The following is a 17,648-nucleotide window of genomic DNA, read 5'->3' as shown; positions in this document are numbered from 1 at the left end:
TGGTAGGTCAGGTGTCTGAAACACATGTCCTACTTAGAATAATTTTAACTTAAAATGGGTTAATGGGGACGTAAACTCATCAAGTTAAGATCTGTACTTAGGTGATTTTGCTTGCCATGGTGATAGTTCTCAATCGCAAATTACATAATAAAATTGAAATAATCCAGTTTGTTACCTGAACAACTAAGCAGTTCCAGTTTCAGTAACAAATATCCTTGATATTTAGCCAAACATATATTGGTATAAAAACATTTCTTCATAAAGTAAACAATACCTCAGTGTTGAAAATTTTGGTTCTTTTGGAAAGAACAAAACTTGGTTGAAAGGCCCCTACGTTTCCTAGGAGATACAAAATTTTGAAGGAAAGATGTTATTTCCTGACAAGCTAGGATCAAGCTGGGATTTAGACAGTCTATGGTGAGAAAATGGGAAATGCAATGCCATGATTTGGTCTAACATTAGGCTGTATCATTTGATCTCTGTTAAGAGTCAAGCACCTAACTTTCCTATGTACAGAGTACAGATCATTAGGAAATATGTTCTGCTGTCAACACAAAACAAATAAATGCTCTTGTACTTTTTTGTTTAAGCTTCTGTATGCACTGAATTTGTTTATATATGAAATATAAAAAGAATTTATAATGGCAATGTCAATAAATATAAAAATTTTTTATTTATTATTAACTCTGGTATCATCTGACTTCTTATGCCTCTGTGCTTTACTTGTCCAAATAGATTAAAAGTTCTTTGTGGGAAGAAACTGCATTTGGCATTTTTTTGTTACCATTTTGAAAACAATTCTACTTCCTATGGTATGATTTATTATGCAACTCCAAACTCTAGACAAAAATGTATAAAATGCAAATACTTATTCACAATAAATGTGGTGCCCCAAGGCACTATTTCTAGCTTATATTAATTTGGGTGCTATATTACCTGACACTGTCTGTCAAACCATATCCCCAATCACATTACCTTTATTCTTACTAATTAACATAATGTGTGAAAAGACAGTGAAAGGCAAAGGTATGTTCGATTTCCTCAGCCCAGGAGGCGAATGAAGGTTGTTGGACCCATAGGTTTACATAGAAGGGGAGTCTGGCCCACTAATTCCCTTGGCTATCAGAGACCAATTCATCCATAAAGTGATTAAAAATGGAAAAAAGTAATGCACTTTTGGAAAAAGAATATGCAAAAAATGTTTCTGCTTTCTAAACCATAAATATTTATGGGAGGGGGGTGAGGAAAAGAGAAATTTCCAAGGATATTACTAGGGGTTTCTGACAAAATGAACTCAATCAATCAGTTATTTTCATAGTTTCTTTTTCCATTAGTAATCTGAAGTATATTAGCTGTGTATTTTCTTAAACATCCTTTAAAAATTATTGTTAAAAATAAGAAACAATCTAAAATTCCTAATGCTAGAATACTAATAATGTCATCACATTAATAAGGACTGGATGTAGTTTTAAATTATAATTTTCAATTAATTTTTACTGATTATAGAATACTATAATTGAACTGTGTCATGGATATTGGAACAGGTAGAAGATCCAAGTTTTAGCTTGGTACTCTTATAGGATTTACAACTGTACAAAAGCAGAAGTAAAAACTGGATGAATTTTCTTCATTCACTATCAGACAAAACCATTAAAATGTTGCTAAGTTCACAAAGTACTCATTAAGTCTTTTGGACCCTGGTTATTTACAGCTGTTTTCCATAATCATTCTCATCAATCATTTAGAGTCATGTACCTAATGCTATATATCCTTTTTAATATACTTAAAATTTAAATTATGTTGGTTTTATAAATGTTATGCCTGGAAATACATGTGAACATTCTATTCTGTGCAATGAGAAACACCAATTTTATCATTATATAAAGCCATGGTCATATCCTTCATTTCAAGCAAATTTAGAATTCATTTACAAGAACAAAATGTATAGCAGTTTAAGATGTATTATAATGCTGAAACTAAAAACTGTCTCAGAAAATTAATTGATATTGCTTTAATTGTTTAATTTTTTTGCATATGAAATTCCCTAGGCTTAGCAGACAGGGTTTTTCATACTTTGCTTTGTGTTTTGAATATATTGCCTCTCTGCTCTATTAAATCTACTGGCATTATTTTCCAGTGAGTTACATAATTTTCCCTTATGAGGATTCAGAGAATTCTCACATGACTCTGCATCATTTTCTAAAGACTGAACAACCCAGGGCCCAGATATTACTTAAGCTGTTTTCTAAACTCAGCACTTTACTATATATGACTGTCTCCTTCCACAATTTATTGAAAAATAATAATGTCATATTACACTTTTGCCATATATAGTGATTAATAGGTAAGTAATTTTGTGACTCATAAATCATTTAATTTATAAAGGAAAAAAAGTCTTAAAAATCCTTCTAAAAAAAAAAGTTAACTTTTGATAGAGCTGAAGTGAAGTGAAGTGAAGTGAAGTCGCTCAGTAGTGTCCGACTCTTTGCAACCCCATGGACGGTAGCCTACCAGGCTCTGCAGTCCATAGGATTTTCCAGAATAGGTTACCAAATAACAGGCCATTTCTGGAGTCTAGGCATACTCACTAATCAGATGACTTCATGAAATTCAAAGATATGATAAACTCCCCTTAATTCAAAGGAAGTGAAGTGAAAGTCGCTCAGCTGTGTCCAACTCTTTGTGACCCCATGGACTATAAACTCCCTGGAATTCTCCAGGTCAGAATACCGGAGTGGGTATCCTTTCCCTTCTCCAGGAGATCTTCCCAACCCAGGGATTGAATCCAGGTCTCCCCCATTGCAGACAGATTCTTTACCAGCTGAACCACAAGGGAAGCCCTAATTTAAAGGAAACAGTATTTTAATAATAAGCATTGAGAAATCTCAGGTAAAGGGATTTATCAAAAAAACTTATGGATTGGAATTTTTAAAGAACAGATTCCTGTACTAGTTCTACTATTAATGGGCTTCCTAGAGCTACATACACCATCTAACCTGGACAAATCACTTATCCTCTTTGGGACACAGTTTTCACACCTGTAAAATAAAGGCAGTTGGACTAGAATTTCTGGGATCACTTCCAGATCAAACAGACTTTGATTCTATAGCTCTGGCAGCTAGTGATGTACATGGTTATCAACATGAAAATAATTCTTACAATGGCATCGCAAAATGAACTAAACTAGAAATGACTAATGAGTTTTTAAAAAGAATATGTACTCAAATCTGGAGTTCAGTCCTTATTTTTCTGGGAATCAAGAAAGAATCTAAAGTGTCCAAAACTAGATACTTTCAAAATCCAGATTAATCCAGAAATTAATACCATTTTCTAACTTCACATTTGAGTCTTCTTGAACTAATTAGGCACTGTGTAACAGTACTGATGAATATGGTTATACTAATACTATAATTAAAAGTTACTCTATGAATTATAAATTATCAGAACAAAAGAAAGAAATTTAAAGTAACATTTTATTCATTATTTGACCTTTTTGGAAATTCCACTGCATCCTTTGGAGAAAACTTTTTAATTAGACTACTTATGATAAAACCAAGCTCTAAAGCTAAAAGTTAATAAACACTTGCAGTTGAATACTTTGGGCACTCTAAAGTGGGTATCTTAAGTATGAATGTCAATGTATAGAAGCTTATTGGTATACAAAAAAAAATGTGAGCAGTGTTCACTTGATAATGGACCCCATCCTCCAACCCACTCTAGTATTCTTGTCTGGAGAATTCCATGGACATGACTGAGCGACTAACACACACCACCTTCCAAGTCCACATATTCTGGTCTTAAGACAATAAAAATGAACACAGGAAAACACTTGCCAGAAGAGCTGGTATAAACAGTACTGGATCTGATCCCACTCCTATTATATTATTCCCTCCTCTTTTTACCTTTAGTCTATGTTTTCTTTCTTTTATACCTAGTCATCATCTATGAATCTACATAATTCACTTGTTATAATTATTTTTTATAGTCTACATGTTGTAAGAGAAGGCCATATTTTGCTCATTGATGCATCTTAAGTCCTAGGATGGCCTGGTACTCACTAATTATTACCAAATATTTGTTGAATGAATGAAGAAATAGTTTGTAGTAGAATAAAATGCATCTAGACATGGGTCTTGATTTTCAGCTAAAATCACAGTGCTACACATAAAAAAACCCCATCAAGACAATACAGCTGATAAAGTTCATATTGGACTTGGCTGGACATTTACTTTTTCTGCTATAAAAAAATCAGTCACTGAATCTGGCAGTGTTGAGCAGGCACGATGAAAATGTAGCTGTCATTGGATGGTGCACATGTACCTTACTCACTAAAGAAAAGCAATTAATGAAAGAGCAAAGTGAACTCCCTGAGTATCTGTATGAAGTTAGAAGAGCTCATGGTTGTCAAGTAGTGACTCTGACACCCATCAAATCTATTTGACTTAATCCAACTTGATAAAACTGCCATCTAGAATTTTCATATTCGAAAGATGAGGCCAATATCTTAGTAACCTACATTACAATAATGTGGTTTACATAATTTACTTTGAATTTATTCCAGATATGATTATTCTAATACTAGCAGAAAAAAGATTCTAATAGAGCAATCTTTACTTTCTCAAAGTAAGGAAATTTTGAGCCATATGGTTGAAGTAGAAGCCGAGTGAGAAAGAAATTAAATTGGAGACAACGTATGCAAATTAGAAAAATTGTGCCATCTAGAAAAAAATGCTACTCTAAAATATAATAGCTTATTAAAATTTTTTTTGAATATTTTTCTCCTTTTGTTTTAATAGGACTGTCACATGCTGGCATACACATGGCATTTCTTTACAATTTTAGGTCAGAAAAAATAAGCTTTTTTCCCGTCATAATTTTTCATGCTCTACAAAGTTTGCCATCACAAACCACTATTGCATTTATTATAAATAGGTATTACAGTAGGAAAGCAATTCAACTGTATTCCATTTCACTGTGAAGCTAAGTGGCTTTGCAATATAACTAAGTTGAGTTAATGGGACTATGCTTAAAGGATGTGTTAACCTGGAACTGAAGTTACCTAGTTGTTTCTACTCAACTTAGGAGTCTGGAAAATGCAGCCAAGAAACCTGCTGTGAGCAGGATAGGAAAATTATTATAATCTACATTCCTAAATTGAATGAGAATTTTTGCTCAGCAGAAACCTCTTGACTGCAAAAACTCTGAAGTTATACCCTGCTGTTAAGAATACCTGTTGGGGTGGGGGGAATTCAAACATCCCACTTTTCTTCAAATCAAACAAGTATAATGTATACATTTACAGTCTTAGTGAAAGCTATCTTTCTTTTCACAAAGAGAAGCAACTTGCAACACTTTTTGTTGAAAATGAATAAAATGGTAGATAATCAAGTACTTAATTCTTGGTTAATAGGTAGCTTTAATTATCTTTGATATCAAAACTTTCTCTTGAAAATAAATTTCAGTATACATGTTTTACATTATAATATAGAAGGTGACATTCTTTCATTTTAGTCCAGCACCTAAAATATGGACTGTTGATATTTCTTGGGATATTTTTAGAAGTTTGTCTGCTGAACAAACTCTTATTGTAGCCCTTGCTTAAAGTCATTATTTACTCCTAATTGTATGTCTTTATTATGTATTACTTTGCCACAAAAGTTCCGTCTGGTCAAGTCTATGGTTTTTCCAGTGGTCATGTATGGATGTGAGAGTTGGACTGTGAAGAAAGCTGAGTGCTGAAAAATTGATGCTTTTAAACTGTGGTGTTGGAGAAGACTCTTGAGAGTCCCTTGGACTGCAAGGACATCCAACCAGTCCATCCTAAAGGAGATCGGTCCTGGGTGTTCATTGGAAGGACTGATGCTGAAGCTGAAGTGCCAGTTCTTTGGCCACCTTCTGCGAAGAGTTGACTCATTGGAAAAGACCCTGATCCTGGGAGGGATTGGGGGCAGGAGGAGAAGGGGACGACAGAGGATGAGATGGCTGGATGGCATCACCAACTCGATGGACATGAGTTTGAGTCAACTCTGGGAGTTTGTGATGGACAGGGAGACCTGGCATGCTGCGATTCATGGGGTTGCAAAGAGTCGGACACGACTGAGCGACTGAACTGAACTGAGCTGATTATGTATTACACATCAGCATTCACAGAAAGCTTCTCTTTAGTTTTAGTTAATACCTTTCACCCTAAACATCACTGTTTCTGATATTAAGATTCTACTTCCTAATTTATTTAGATTGTATTTGTCTAGTACACCTTAAAATTTTTTTTAGTATCATTTTAATGGACTAGATAAACAGTTGGATATGTGTACTGGGTTGTGAGGCAATTTCTATTTTTACACAATCCAGTGTCAAAAAGACTTGAAATCTACTGATATAGACAGATAGACTGTGATATCCTACGTATTTCATTGAAGCAAAAATCCCATTAGCCACAATTGTTTTCAAACAATTAGAAACATGCCATCAGAAAAGTATCAAACATCAGGGGAAATAGAAGTTTGAATTGAATATCCAAAGGGTAATTGTGAAAGTGAAGAGAAAATGTTATTTTTATAAATCTTAAAGTAGTAAGTGCCAACAACTACCATATTGGTAGACTGACCATAAAGCTCTGAAAGGAGATTCCTTATGGAATTTGCAGGGTTCTGTATAGTGTGGTGAAGTGTGACTCATTTCAATACCCAGCACCAGCAATTGATATTGCGTGACTCTGCTAACTTCACCTTTCCATCTGCTCCCTGTTGTATTATAGTAAAAATCCAATTTATCGTTAACACATAGGGTCAGTCTCCAGGCCCTTGTTTTCTTCATTATCCCCTCTAACCAGTTAGAGTTCAAGTTTTGGTAATTCTTCCTTCAAAAGATGTACTGCATCTGTCTTTCTCTTTCCACTTCCCTTCTCACTGCTTGTCCAGACTATTGCTTTAACAGCCTGTCCATCCCCTTTACTCTATCTACTCCACCTATCCTTTCACATTCTAATTTTTGAAAAACTTTGCTTTTGTTGTATCCTGCTATCTGTATAGACAGAATTTGGCTCTGCACTGTGATCCAGTCTGAAAATATTTTGTTAAAAAAAAAATCCACGTGTTTCTTTCCATTTATCAATATGAAAGATAGGACAACCTATGTTGTCATAATATTTTCAAGCTTCTATCAAAGATTTTAAAGTCTTAAAAGACTTTCAATTTATGATGTTTCCTTTGCTTAGTATACGCATGTAATTTCTTAAGAATACTTATTAGAGTACACATTTTCCTCTAATTTATAACTATAGAAAAAGCAGCATTTCTCCTCTCATTCTTTGCCACCTAAAGTTGAGTGTTAATATGACTTTTCTTAATGTCTTTTTTCTAGCTTATATTTTTATGACTTGATTTGTCAGCTTTAAAGAGTATCTACTGATTCATAGATATTGCAAATAAAGCAGTCAACTAACTTTATGCACCAATTCCTTTCTGCTGTGTCCTTATAATTTTGTCAGTTACTTTAGTTCTATATGATATTATAGTTTTTTGCTCTATTTTGTGTCACCCTAAACTCCGTATTTGTTTTAGAATTAAATGCATTCCATGCTCACAAGCAGTCCTTCTACAGCAGTGTCTATAGTCATCTCTTGGTTTGATGGAGTTTGTCCTTTAATAGTTGCTTCAAGAAGGGCTCAACAATATTTGCTGAATTCTACTATGTCCAGAATATGTGCCTCTAACTTTTACACCTTGAAGCCAGTTTTGCAGATCATAAAATCCTTGGTAGCCCTTTTCTTTTCCTGTAATGATGGTGAATTCACGATCTCTCAAGGCACCCTATTTCACTGTTGAATATCTCAATTGTTACTAGGTGGGTTTCACTTTGTTGTTAAGTTTTGCCAAAATTGATTTCTTTGTAAATTTCTAACAGAGTAACCTACAACTTATTCTACATAGACTCTCCCAATTTCTCTCTTTTCCAGAATAAAAGTAACAAGTCTTTGTAGGAAAGTTCTCCAGAGTACCTTTTCAGTTCAGTTCAGTTCAGTTGCTCTGTCATGTCCGACTCTTTGCGACGCCATGAATTGCAGCACACCAGGCCTCCCTGTCCCAGACCTAATAATCTGTTTACTAACTTAGCTCAAGTCATTGCATTTTCCTTGCCTTCTCTGTGCCTTCCTCATCATGCTCGTGCTCAGTCACTTAGTCGTGTCCAGCTCTTTGCAACCTCATGGGCTGTAACCCTCCAGGCTCTTCTGTCCATGGGATTTTCCAGGCAAGAATACTGGAGTGGGTTGCCATTTCCTCCTCCATGGGTTCTTCCTGACTGAGGGATTGAACTCACGTCTCCTGTGTCTCCTGCCTTGGCAGACAGCTTTTTTATCACTGACTCATCTAGGAAGCTGCATCTTCCCCATAACACTCTTTTGAAGCAAGTCAGACTTATTTTAGAGCGACTACTGGGATCATCTGGTACAAAGGCATCACTTCAGGAAGAAAAAACAGGCCCAGGGAGAGGTAAAGATATTTTCCCAAGGTCAGTCCACTACCAGGAAACTGAGTCTGACTTTGAATCCTAGTGATCCCCAAGCAAACATTCTTCACATTTCATGAGTCTTTCAAAAATACAATGATCAGTTTTCATGTGTGTGGTGAGAACATTTAAGATATCTCCTCTTACTTAGGTGAGGTGATGAATGTGCTAACTAACCTTATCATGGTAATCATGGTATCATGGTAACTGTATTATATAAAAGTATCAAATCATCACATTGTGCATCTTAAGCTTACACAATGTTATATGTCAATTACATTTCTATACAGCTGGAAAAAATACAATGATCAAAAATATTTCATAAGATATGAAATGATAATTATAAGCAGACATTAGGTAATTTCCCTTATGTGGCAGGACATATTTCATTTCTTATTCTAACTATGCATGAAATGACACAATATACAGAATAGCTATATTGGAGAATTTAGAGTAGGTTTGCTGTTCATTTACATAAATTTTCACTTTCATTTCTGTTTCTTGAAACTGACAAACTTCAGATAAATGCAGATTTCATTTTCCTACTGTAAACTCTCTAAACCATCATTTTGAAATTAAATTACACAGCTTATGCTTAAAACATAAGGGCCAGATTCTATCTTCAAATATACCACCCACTCTCTAACAGCAGAATTTGGCCCTAAAAACCCATTAACAAATATTGTCATTAAACTAAAGAGCTAATTACTTTGGATTCAAACAGAATGAACAAAATCATAGGCCAACTGCAGCTGGTAGTAATAATAGTAAGACTAACCGTATGTTACACTGGAGATTTAAAGAACAAAGACATATTAACACTAATGTAACCAAATATATAAAATTATCTTCCAAATGGAGCAAGCTATTATAGTTAGAAAATTCTTGAAAACAAATTGGAATTACATGATACAGAAATAGGGACTATTTTAAGAAATTCATGTCATAATTCAAAAATTTCAGTGTTTAGTGAGAAGAAAAACTTGAGAAATTTATCTTCTGCAATATTCCACAAAGTAAGAATTACATCTAAAATTCATTTTGACCTAATTGGAAGTAAATATTCTCACATTCAAATCAGCTTAATACTACAAGATGCAAGCACCTTGTTTAAAGGTTATTTTAGAGAACCGTTAGCAGGGCTATCTTACAGTTCTGTAAAAGTGAACTTCCCAGATAACTAAATATTCTCTCAGACCTTAAAAATATGCTAAAATTACTGTAGTATGATATACTTTAGAAAAAGTTTTATAAATCCTGAGGAGCAATAAAAATCAACCATAATTTCATCAATTGATCATAACCATGAATAATGTTATGATGCAGATCATTTCAATTTTCTTCCTATGCATTGTAGTATTTCTTAATAAAAATGAGAACCACATTACAACATGGTTTATAATTTGTTGTTTCCATTTACAATATGAGTATTTTGTCACATTAATAACTTCACTTTTGCTACATAAATTTAAATGACCTTCCAATTTCTTAAACTGAGAATAATAAACACATTTTAATTATCCTGGACATCTCACAAATATCATTACTACACTGTTTCATAATAACACTAATACTCCCCAGAGATTCTTACATATTTGAATCTCCTTTCTCCTATACCGAATGGTCTCAGATGGCTCTACTGTTCTAAAGCTCAATGCCTCTTTCAGTTCTTTTTCCCTCTCAATATCAGACTTCCAGGTACAGATAGGCCAGCCTGAAATAAACCTAAGTTTGCTACTTTCATTTCTAGATTAATGTCATGGTAGATTATCTACTGATAACTAAAATAATTCATGATTTCAAGTTGAATTATAAGTACCCAGGTACTTTCTTCGCTTCTTCAAACTTCATTTTCTCATACAAGAAATAAATATTGCAAAATATTGGCTAGTTTCTCCTTGTTAATAAGTCATACCTGACCAGACTGATGTTTACTCTTCTTTTGTATTAAGCTTTTTACCAGTAAATTTGGCAGTACATGAAGGGACTAGGCTAGAAGATCTCAATGCTCCATTTTTGCTCTAAAACTTTATGCTTCTCTAAAGTTTCTGTAATTTACTCTTATTGCATATTTTACTTCACGAGTATGGAGGTTGTTTCACTAAGATTCCCTAAAACTACATTGTAAGTTTTCTTTACGGAGTCACAATTTAAGATAAATACACCAATGATAATGAATGTGGCTCATTTGAAGACATAATTCCATTCTTTCTCCACAAAAGGGTGAAAGAATAGTTTCTATTTTTTTGAAACAGAAGTATTATAGAAGATCTACACTAAAAACTTCATGAAATCTTATTGGAGACTCTGTTGACCTTAAACTTATGTACTACATATTTAAGAATTTTTATCATCTTGTTTACTACAAATTTTAGAACTTTATCATCAGATGGCAATCTTATTATTGAGGACAGTTCTGACAGCAAATGTACATGAAAATTCATCATTATAGTTAAAACAATTCTGCAAATCTTTTGTTTTAGTTACTTTAAGTATTACTTTATTTCATTTTATTATTAAAAAAATTTTATTGAAGTATATATAGTTAATTCACAATGTTGTGTCAGCTTTTGGTGTGTAGTGAGATGATTCAGTTTTATATATATATTTTAAACTTTTATGTTGCTTTATTTTATGCATATGACTATACTAATTTTCTTTGAGTGATATTAATAAATAACATGCATAGCTAACTTGAGTTATAGGGGCACACTTTTTTTGATTAAAGTTTATTCTTGCCTTTTGATATTTTATGGACAAGAAAATCTATACAATATGAATAAGTTCACACAAAGACTAACAGAAAATAGCAGTAAGTCTGAAATTCAATGGATTTTGATTAAAAACTTCATTCTTCACTATAAAAATATCATACTGAATCTTTAAAAAATCATCACAATTTAAGGTCTGAATATGTCCATACCAATCACTTCTTTTACTGAAATAAAAAGCAAATCTTTTATAAACTTAAAATTGCAAGTAATAAAGATGAAGTTGCTAAATGAAATACAGAAACAGAAATAAAGTGATATGCAGTAAACATACATGTACCCTGTTATAAATACAGCAAATACTTTTAAGGTTTAAGCCGCAGAGGAAAAAAGAGTAACTAAAGGCATATTACGCAGATCTGTTCTTTTGAATTCTAAGGCTGAGTTTTCAAAATGAAGAGAAAAAGACAAACCCTCAAAAAAAGAAAAGAAAGAAATATTTAGCCAGCCTCAGCAGTGGTTCATTATTATCATCTAGATATTTCTTAGAATTAGATCCATAAACATCTGAATAAACCAAAACATTACGTGGAACAGAGAAACAGCTGAAGAGAGCAATGCCAGGACTGTCACTCTAAAGGAGAGATAGGAACATCTGGGAATTAGCACATCATACTAAATTGGAAAAAAAAAAAAAAAAAGAATATTAGAAAGGATTAATAATTCAATTTGGGGGGGGGGTCAAAAAAGGAATACTAATTTAGCACTAATTTAAAGTATGCTTTCCTTGTTTCCAGTAGGAAACAAGCCATATAAAATCCCTTTTAATGTAGTTTGAAAATTAGAAGTACATTGTTTTAAATGCTAATTTCTCTGTTTCTTAAAGGTCTAAGATCCATCTTCATCAGGATCATCTGAGAGTGAGTAGCTGTAAAAAATGCAAATTGCTGGACCATAGTGAATCTTTCTGTGAAATATGCCCAGGAATCAGCATTTTAAAAACTTTCTTCTCCCCTCATTTAACTCTAATGCATATTAAAATTTGAGAACCACTGTATGCCATGTTTTTTTGTGTGAAACTGATTTCAGATATCAAGATAACCACTGTGCCATACTTGTATTTATATTTATATGATGTATAAAACTTTCAAACTTTGTATTTTATTTCTTTTTTTTGCTGTAGAACTATACATAACTAGCTATTTTTCCTTATATTCAATTATTTCCTTTACTTTTGTATATTTTTAAAAAATAGATTTAATTTGCACTTTTTGATGTAATTAAGATTTACATAAGAATGTGAGTTACTTCCAAAGTTCTCTTACCTTCAAATCCTTATGCTTATTTGGTAAGTTCTGAACATATACGATGAAAATTTTCAAGAATATATGCAGTGGATCCTCTGTTTAATTTCCGAGTGTATCAAGGCTGGCTAAGGAGACTCCTGAGGTGGACGCCAGAAACGCCATTGAGAAGGGGAGACAACACCGAAGCCTCTGGGTTCCTGATAATCTCTGAACAGAATAGAAAAACAAGTAGTTGGTCACCTGAAATTCATGGAGAATCTGCTATGGAGAAGGTTATTTTCAGTAAACTAGCAGTGTTACTAAATTTAAACTTGGCCGGGGTTTGCTGCTCCCTGATTTAGCACAGTTGTCATTTAAAATTTCATGTCATTGTGAAGTCAGAATTGCATGATGCTCTTGCCTGCAGAGGATTCTGGTTGAATTCATACTGCTTTAATTGACTATTTTTCTAAATACTGCATCAAGTGATATAATTACTAATTTATGATATGCAGGTGCTACATTTTGGTGCTGAATTTTCTTTCTAAGTCAAGGTTGATGAGGCCTTTTTAAAATATATTCTTTTGCGAGACTCTATCACACCTCATAAAAGATAAGACATGATACATTCACTAAATCCCTATGGAATCATTTAGTACTTTTGCTATATTTTACTACACATGGATAATGCTTCCCAAGATAATTCCACATAAATAAAAATAACATCCTTTGTAGTCAATATATGTTGCCTACTTAGGGAAGCCAAAATTCCAGCTTCTTTACTGCATGAGTTAAACAGATGATAGTAGTAGCTAATGGAAAAAGAGAATGAAAGATCCATTTTTGAAACTGGAAATTAATTATGCAGATATTGTCCCAAAGGGTAGAGGAGGCATCATGTATGGAGAAATACAAAGTCAAATACAAGATAAGAGTGTAATACATATGTAAGCACAGAGCACACTGTAGAATGATGGGTTTTCATGGTAGAATTACTGTTTGGTCACCCAGAAAACATTCCCAACTTTCTTGCTATGATTTACAAAATAGAGAACAAAAAATCAAATGTTCATTCTGGTCTCCCTTACTGCTAAGAGTGGTCATGTGACCCCGTTCTGGCCCATGAACTGTAAGAAGTACACTGGGAAAGAAAACCAGGCAGTAATTTGCTTTATTGATAAATAGAAAGATTTCTGTTCCTCTGCTCTTTACCACACAGTTGCTTGCCTTGAATGAGGGCACAATACTTGGAGACAGAGCAGTCATCTGGTCACAATGTTATAAAACATAGGAAAATCCAGAGAAATACAAAGATATCAGCCCTGTTACTGACAAGCAGCTGAACCAACACTACTAACTTCTTCCTTTGAAATTGTACTTGTTTAAACCACTGGGTGTTCTGTTGCTTACTAACACTCATTGTAAGTTGACAAAATGCTATAAAAAACATTTGCTAAGCAAGCATGTAATCTGTAAGTTCTCATTCAGTGGAGTGAAGGGCAGGTTTCATTCTGAGTTTGGAACTTGCCTTCTTGGAAAGTTGTGCGTGTGGGGCGTAATAGGTCACAGTTCAGTTCAGCTCAGTCACTCAGTTGAGTCCGACTCTTTGCGACCCCAATCACGGCACGTCAGGCCTCCCTGTCCATCACAAACTCCCGGAGTCCACCCAAACTCATGCCCATTGAGTTGGTGATGCCATCCAGCCATCTCATCCTCTGTCGTCCCCTTCTCCTCCTGCCCCCAATCGTTCCCAGCATCAGGGTATTTTCCAATGAGTCAACTCTTCGCATGAGGTGGCCAGAGTATTGGAGTTTCGGCTTCAACATCAGTCCTTCCAATGAATATTCAGGACTGATTTCCTTTAGGATGGACTGGTTGGATTTCCTTGCAGTCCAAGGGACTCTCAAGAGTCTTCTCCAACACCACAGTTCAAAAGCATCAATTCTTTGGCACTCAGCTTTCTTCACCGTCCAACTCTCACATCCATACATGATCACTGGAAAAACCATAGCCTTGACTAGACAGACCTTTGTTGGCAAAGTAATGTCTCTGTTTTTAAATATGCTATCTATGTTGGTCATAACTTTCCTTCCAAGGAGTAAGTGTCTTTTAATTTCATGGCTGAAATCACCATCTGTACTGATTTTGGAGTCCAAGAAAATAAAGTCTGACACTGTTCCCACTGTTTCCCATCTATTTCCCATGAAGTGATAGGACCAGATGCCATGATCTTAGTTTTCTGAATGTTGAGCTTTAAGCCAACTTTTTCACTCTCTTCTTTCACTTTCATCAAGAGGCTTTTTAGTTCCTCTTCATTTTCTGCCATAAGTGTGGTGTCATCTGCATATCTGAGGTTATTGATATTTCTCCTGGCAATCTTGATTCCAGCTTGTGCTTCTTCCAGCCCAGCATTTCTCATGATGTACTCTGCATATAAGTTAAATAAGCAGGGTGACAATATACAGCCTTGACATACTCCTTTACCTATTTGGAACCAGTCTGTTCTTCCATGTCCAGTTCTAACTATTGCTTCCTGACCTGAATGTAGGTTTCTTAAGAGGCAAGTCAGGTGGTCTGGTATTCCCATCTCTTTCAGAATTTTCCACAGCTTATTGTGATCCACACAGTCAAAGGCTTTGGTGTAGTCAATAAAGCAGAAATAGATGTTTTTCTGGAATTCTCTTGCTTTTTCTAGAAGAACAGGTGCTTGGAGCTGGTGCACTGGGATGACCCAGAACGATGGGATGAGGAGGGATGTGGGAGGGGGGTTCAGGATGGGGGACACATGTACACCCATGGCAGATTCATGTCAATGTATGACAAAACCACTACAATATTGTAAAGTAATTAGCCTCCAATTAAAATAAATAAATTTATTTAAAAAAAAGAAAGAAAAAAAAGCCTAGCTCAGAGCTAAGACTAAAAGAAAAGGGTCAAGTATTATGGTCAAAGAAAGGATTCCATTTTTGCCTCTGTGCCAAAGTTATCACCTTATTCGCAATCTCAGTGGAAGATTTTGAAGTTGCACCATAAAGTTTATTCTTACTATCTTGCTAAGTCCTATGGATTCTTCATCTGAAATACTGTCATATCCATTACTTCATTACTGTCTTCCTTTCATCAACATTTTTACTTAATCACAGTTTGGGTTTTCACTTTATCTTTCCTAAAGTATTGCTGTAGGCTCTTTTAACAAATTTCTTTTTTTTTTTTTTAAACATTGCCATATGTACTATAGTTGCCTCAAGACTTAATTTTTTGAAATAATTTCATTGGATCTTGCTTCAGTTCAAAATACAAGAACTCTTTTTGGTATGTTAAATTAAGAATAAGGTCTTTAACTTGGTATTTAAGACTTCTTACAATGTAACACCTAGGCTTCCTATCCCCCTTTCCTAATACTTTGAGTAGTTTAGTGAGAGGATTTATCTTCACTCCAGAGGTATACCTGGATTAGTTAAAAATAATCTGTGTATCTCAACCTCTACCTACAATGTTAGGGATAAGCATACAATCTTAATAGTTCAATGATCTCCATTCTGGGGTTTTCATTGCCTTATTATGCAAAAACAAACAAGATTTTTTCTTGTTGGACATGAGCATATGAACATATAGCATCTGGAAATACTAGCAATCATCTTGGGATCATTAGAGGAGAACTTTACAGAACTTAAGTAAACACCAAAAAAATTACTGGAAAAAAAAAGAATCTGAGCTCTGATCTTGGTGTATCACCCATGGACAGACCCCTGCTTGCAGGTAGAATACCCTGAAACATTCAGTTATGTGTGAATTTATAGGTTTCTTTTTTTTTTTTTTTTTTTGGATTAAGCCAGTTTGAGTTGGTATTTATCTTACTTGTAACCAAAATCTTTATAATCTATTTATTTGTATTTTTATTTTGTTCCTGCCATTTCATTCATTTCTCTCTCTACGTCTTTTCATGATCCAGCCCTCTTTCCCATGAAATGTTGCCAGAATTTTCTAATTCATAGTGAGAGAATCCTAATCTAAATTATCTTATTTTCCATTGTAGATGTTGATAAGAGAGCTCATCAAAGTGTATAATGCTATCATTTGATGAAGACTCAAATCTTTAGTTTAACATTTTCTTCTATTGCCAGACTTTTATTTCTAACTGAATATTTGACATCTCAACCTAAATGTCTTGTAGGCTCCTCAAACTGAATTTTTCCATAAGTGGATTCATAAAAACTTCCTCTCAAATACACCTTTTCTCCAGTGTTTTCTATTTTTGTAAACAGCACCATAAGCCATCAATTAAGCCAAAAAGCCTGGCCTTCAACCTTTAAACAAGGAATCAGAGTAGATTAAATTCTTGTTTTCCCCCTAGTCTCTGATTATCATATTCTTTTGATTTTATTTCTTAATACTTTTTTCAAAATCTATCTACTTTGTCTCCTTTTTCTATCTTCCTCTTTCCTTTTTGGGCTTCCCTGGTGGCTCAGCTGGTAAAGAATCTGTCTGCAATGAGGGAGACCAGGGTTCAGTCTCTGGGTTAGGAAGATCCCCTGGAGAAGGGAAAGGCTACCCACTCCAGTATTCTGGCCTGGAGAATTCCATGGACTATTCCATGGGGTTGCAAAGAGTCAGACATGACTAAGAGTTTGGGACTTCCCTATAGCTCAAATGGTAAAGAATCTGCCTGCAATGCAGGAGACCTGGGTTTGATCCCTGGGTCAGGAAGATCCCGTGGAGAAGGAAATAACAACCCTTTCCTTTTCTCCTCTAGTACCACCACCACCACCACCGCCACCTCTAAGACTGCATCTATAGCCTGGAACAGTGCATGACTTTTTTCTGTCTCTCATCTTCTATTTTTAAATTCTCCACTAAATTCTCCTCATGGTGTTTGGGTGATTTAAAAAAACAAAACATAGACACAACCAGTCATGTCAACCCTCCATTGAAAAGCCTTCAATGCCTTCTCACTTTTCTTAGGATAAAGAATAAGCACTTATATCACTCAGTCCCTGCTTCTTTATCCTCATCTCCCTAGAGGAAAGCAACCATTTTTGTCACAATTATCCTCATTTTTAAAATACCCTGCATTTAGCAGAATGCCTAGCACATTCTCAGAACTCAATAAATAGTTGTTGAATGAATGTTCTTGCAATAACTC

At 34.5% G+C, this 17,648-nt stretch overlaps 1 protein-coding gene across 6 annotated transcripts in view; it reads right to left on the bottom strand.

The window, feature by feature from the left end:
• HS3ST5 (heparan sulfate-glucosamine 3-sulfotransferase 5) overlaps positions 1–17,648 on the bottom strand; it is a 289,927-nt gene that overhangs the window by 167,552 nt on the left and 104,727 nt on the right. For 5 of the 6 annotated variants that reach the window (XM_043890408.1, XM_043890404.1, XM_043890409.1 and 2 more), the window contains exon 2: positions 12,545–12,733. The gene's annotated coding sequence lies outside the window, so the exon portion shown is untranslated. Of the gene's footprint in view, positions 1–12,544; positions 12,782–17,648 lie in introns of those variants that run through there. The other variant, XM_043890405.1, reaches the window with a different exon arrangement.

This window comes from Cervus elaphus, chromosome 28 (assembly GCF_910594005.1).
Source record: "Cervus elaphus chromosome 28, mCerEla1.1, whole genome shotgun sequence".
Taxonomy (NCBI): Eukaryota; Metazoa; Chordata; class Mammalia; order Artiodactyla; family Cervidae; genus Cervus; species Cervus elaphus.
Note: the sequence above shows the minus strand (reverse complement) of the source record. Positions and strands in the feature narration are given on the sequence as shown.